We start from the raw sequence: 5,435 nt of genomic DNA, 5'->3' as shown, positions 1-5,435 counted from the left end.
CCCTCCCTCCCTCCCTCCCTCCCTCTCTCCCTCCCCCCCCTCTGTGTGTGTGTGTGTGTGTGTCTCCTTCTGATCTCTCATGCGTGTTTGTGTGTTGTGTGTGTGTGAGAGAGAGAAAAGTGTTAATAATGCAACTTTATTTTGTCAGTTAAGAGATTTTTTTCTTTTTTTAACTTTGATTGTTCTCTCATACATTCCATCCTGATTGCAGTTTCTCTTCCCTCCACCCTTTCCAATAAGCCACCACCACCTCATCTCTCTAACAGATCAACTCTTCTTTTTTTCTTAAAAAAAAAAAAAAAGGGCAGGTCCTTCAGGGGTATTTATCTAACGCACCCTAATAAGATCCAATAAGACTGGACACAAACAATCATACCACAGTGGGACACGGCAACCCAATAGAAGGAAAAAGAAGAAAAAAATCAGATAAAAAAGCCAGAGGCTCTCCTTGCTCCACTTGGTGGGAGTCCCACTAAATATCAAGCTATATAATCATATGGTATATGCAGAGGACCAAGGTCAGACCCTTAGAGGGTCTGTGTTCGTCCCAACAGTTTCTATGATCCCCTATAAGCCCTGCTTAATTAATTTTGTGGACTGAGTTCTCAAGGTGTCCTCAGCCTTTCTGAGGGATTTACCTGGCACTGCCTAGTTTTTGGCTGTGGGTTTGTGCATCTTTTCTCATCAGTTGTTAGATGAATGGCTACGCTGTTCTAAGAGTATAGCAGAATATCACTAGAAATCATTTCGTTGACTTTTTCCCCCAGTCATGTTTGGTTCTATCCTGGGTCACTGGGCTGTCCTGCCTATGTTTCCTGGTCATCCAGGCACTGTCAGGCACGGGCTCCATCTGTCGGTGTGGATCAAAAGTTGGACCACTCAGGAATTGTCCATTCCTACTAATCATGTGCTATCTTTGCTCCAACACATCTTGCAGGAAGGACAGATTGTATGTTAGGACAGATTGTAGGTTTTGTGGTTTTAGGAGACTTTTCTAGTTATAGAAAATAAAAAGCTAATTTGGGTTGTATATTCCCCATTATTAAAAGACTTTTCTAAGGTCACTCTCATAGATTCCAGGAAATTTTCACTGCATTTCACTAGATTCCGACATTGTCCCACTCAAAGGCCCTCCAATTTTATTCATTCTCTCGCTGCCTCCCAGCCCCTGCCTGACCCTCCTGTCCCCATCCATGACTGCCCCCAGTCTACCTGCAAAATCTATTTTCTTTCCCATTTCCAGGATTTTAATAATGTAGTATATTTGCTAAGCATTTGAAATCTTAATGTTAAGCAGTGCTGAAGTCCTGTTAAATATTCCCTCTCAGCATCACTGTGTTTCAGTCTGACTTCCTTGCTGATCGAATCCAGGAAGTAAAGGAACTGTGTTTTATCAGAAAATTGTTACATGAGAACGCAGAGACAACATTAGAATATTGCTTAAGGAATGTCAAAATGGCTCAATGTGTGAAGACACTTGCTCCCAAACCTGAAGACAAGTGTTTGAAATTCAGTACTTACATTGTGAATGGAGAGAAACGACTCTAGGGACTTATACTATGACTTCCTCATATACCCGATTAAGTGATCATTCTCATTAAAATATGAAGCATACACAAAATACACACACACACACACAACTGCGGAAAGACACAGTTTCTCAATGGACTGTGAGGACACATAATTGAATTTCCATTAAAGCAACTTTTAATTCATAATTAAGGCATATCTCAATCAAGTGACATATCTTATGCATATGTATTTCTTTATATAATATTTCTGTATTACTTCACCTCAGTATATCAATATGCTAATATTAGTGAAATCTCTGGGAAAACCATTTTTACTGTAAGTTTATGTACAACAGTTTAATATTTTTTTACTCTTTCACTACAGATTTTATTGGCCAAACTGTATTTCATAAATGGATTATTTTCTTAAATGCATATTTTAATCATGTTATGTAAAATTTTACATTTAAATTTACATTTAAAATGTTTTATATATGTTTACAGACATATAAATCAAGTTTTCCAAATTATATGTTATTCCAAGAGGCCTTTTCCCCCCTTACAGGTATCTTACATATTCTCTTAGCTTTGTATAGAAAATGAGGGATTCATTTTATAGTATTATTCACTTCTTATTGTTAACTTCAAAAAAATTCTATTTTCTGAAAAAACTCTGATATTTGCTTTATCTGGCAATCTTTTTTGTTATTTATCCCTATGTAATAGAAGGAAAGTCAGAAGATAAAATAGTCTTCAGTTCACAGTTCTTTATGAAAATTAAATCAATAAAACTAGTGAAAAATTAAGTTACAGGCAAGTAATTCCAATAATAGCATTTTCTCGTTAAATAAGAATATGAGAAAAGCTAATAATAAACTGTAAATTAAATAACATTTACTGCCCTTTGTGGATAATGAGATCTGAATAAGTTTAATATCAGATTTGAACACAGATTTTTCCATACATTATATAGGAATTTTTGATTAATTAACAAGTCGGATGTTAGGCATCCATACATCATTTGTCTTTTAAGCATCGCTCAGTGAGGAACGAAGTACAGGTAGAAAGGAAAGGCTTGGACCCTTACCAAAAATGAAAGGGAATTCAGTGATGATTACAGTTTAAACACCATAATGAAGTTTACATCAGACATCATCTTAGAACATAAAACCTAGTTCTCACACATTGTTTTAATGGAGCAAATCATTTACTTTGCAAAAACTATTGTTTACTTTCTAAAGGTATAAAGTGTTCTAAAACCTACTCTCTCACACACACACACATGCATGCACGCACTCATGCGTGCACACATAAATACACCACATACACACACACACACACACACACAATTTTAAAAATGATTATAAAAAGTAACAAATTACTTAATTTTGGGCATTTATTAATTTCTGAGATTCTAAACAGTTTACATTTAGACAACTTAGGACACAGACTACATGCATGCCTGATTCTTAAACTTAGTACAACAAATGTAGTAAAAATTGAATGCTTATTATATATGATTTATCACTTACAGCTGCACACACATTACATTACCTCAACTTACTATTCTATTTGCCTTTCTTCTTTACTCTCTAACTATAGAAAAACATATATACTAAAGGTGCTCCTGGGTAAGCTGCTATTGAATGGTTGCCAACATTTACACTGGCCTGTTTTGAAATACTATCTCATAGTAAGTGATAAATATTTTATTTTATTGTCATTGAAATGTGATTCAAACTAACTAGTGATGTTGGGGAGTGTTGATATCTGAGAAATGGCCAATCTTATTCATGTTTTAAGGAAACCTGCAACCCTCCAATAGAGCCTACAACTTCTGCACCCTTATAGATGAGAATGCATGGCTCTGCCACTATGGCTTGTGTTCAAACACTGAAGTGTCACTGTTTTAACACCCCTGCCATCAGTGGCTCACCTGGTAATTTTATGCTACAGTTCCTTGGATGATTAGTTCCATTTTACTCTGTAACATCAAAGGTGGATGCTGTTGAAAATGGATGAATGTCATAATAGTCTGCTCAATGGGAGAGGCAAAATGAACACATTCTTCACCCTGACAAAATGTGCAGTCTAGTGAATTCTCAATTATTATTACATAGTTACAAATGAGATGAGAAAAGAGTACAAAATATGTTGAAACGAAAATTATACAAGAAAGGAGATTTTTTAACTGACACATGAAGGACAAGATCAGTTTTAATAAATTTTAAGAGGTTTTATCTTTGTATCAAAATAGTACATCATTGTTCCCTTTAATATCTCAAAATGCAAACTTCTGTTACACACACAAACACACGTACACACTTTTAGATTTCACAAAGTTTTCATAATTTGCTAGTGCTGAATAAAAGCACAGATAGTGTAAAAATTTTAAAGTAAATATTTATTCCTTTTCCAGGTTGAAATGTATAAAAATGTGGATGAAAATCTACATCTGTGCATTGTGACCAAACTGCTGCTTTGTCCACACTGTTCTGAAATGTTTGATTCTAGTGGTTCAGCCTCAAGAGTAGTTGGGATTATTGATTTCCATTTGTAGTTCACATTTTCAGGTTTTAATAAAATATTTTCAAATTTTTACTTTCAGGAAGCCAGAAACAAAAAACTTTGGTTTTTTTCTTTTTTCATCCTTAAAAAATACCACTGATGAGATAGAAAGCTTTGTTTACTAAACAATAGGAAAGGTGTGTCACCAAGTGTCATGGTTAGCTATGACTGGAATGCAAGCTGGACATTCAGTGAGACAAATATCATGCAATGCTAGTCTAAAAGAGACATCTTGAAAGAATTCTTTATGGATGTCAGTAACACTAGGCCATGACACTTCAGGACAACAGTAGACATCTGGCCAAAGACTAGTCTGTAACAACTCAAATATGGGGGTCTCACTATTTCAGTCTTTTATGTTCTATGGGAGCCATGTATTCTTCTTGTTCAAACTGATAACACATCATTGAAGTGTTTATATAAACAAAGTATGCTAAACTCATAGTCAATAACATAAAAATAGTTTAATCATAGTTATCTGCATCAACCAGTAAGGTGTGGATATAGCCACCTCTAATGAAACTTGACCTTACAGATCTCAATGGGTCTAAAGTGTCATCTGCTAATGCTTTCTTTCTTTTATGTTCAGATGTGAATGGTTATTTCTCTTTTGTCAGTTGTGTCTGACAAGAGCCCACCTATAGTGAATATAAGGTAATATATGTGGTGAGGTTTCACTTCAAGAATAATGTCTTGTCACCTATACAACTTCCAAGTCCACTGTCCCCCAATGCTCCCTCTTGATGACTGGCAGGTATGTTGCAATGATACTGGAAAGCTTCTAGGTCACAGTTACAGATATTGGATAAGCAGGAATCCAGGAGACTTAAGGCCACCCAAGTTGTGCAGAGTTTGTCACGTGAACAAACCTGTAACTGAAAATGTCTTAGAGAGTGTTTGGATATTAAAGCCTCAGCAGAAGCCTATGTAATTCCTCGCTTCGTATATAACATGTCAGTCATCTTTGAGGGAGTTAAAGTGAAGGAATTACAGTTTAAGTCCTCCTTAAGCACATTCAGACAAGGGAGTTCAGTTTTAACCTCTTTTATGCTTTGAAATTCTAAATAAGTTCATGTATGCAAAAAGAAAGGTGGAAACTCTTACTGTTATTATTTTAAAAGTAAGATACCCAATGCCCTCCAGATAACAAGGTAGGCTGTATATATACCTTCTTTTCTTTATGTTCTCCAAGACCCAATTCCTCAGTCTTATCCCTAGCCTGATAACAGCCTCCCTTTAATGCTGCCCATATCTCCTAAGACTCCCTCCCCATCAGTGTTGCTGTAGCCCAGCATCCACCATCAATGTTGCTGTAGCCCAGCATCCACCATCAATGTTGCTGTAGCCCAGCATCCA

Source organism: Grammomys surdaster, unplaced genomic scaffold, assembly GCF_004785775.1.
Source record: "Grammomys surdaster isolate TR1022 unplaced genomic scaffold, NIH_TR_1.0 171, whole genome shotgun sequence".
Classification (NCBI taxonomy): Eukaryota; Metazoa; Chordata; class Mammalia; order Rodentia; family Muridae; genus Grammomys; species Grammomys surdaster.
The sequence above is the reverse complement of the archived record's forward strand: the minus strand, read 5'-3'. Positions refer to the sequence as shown.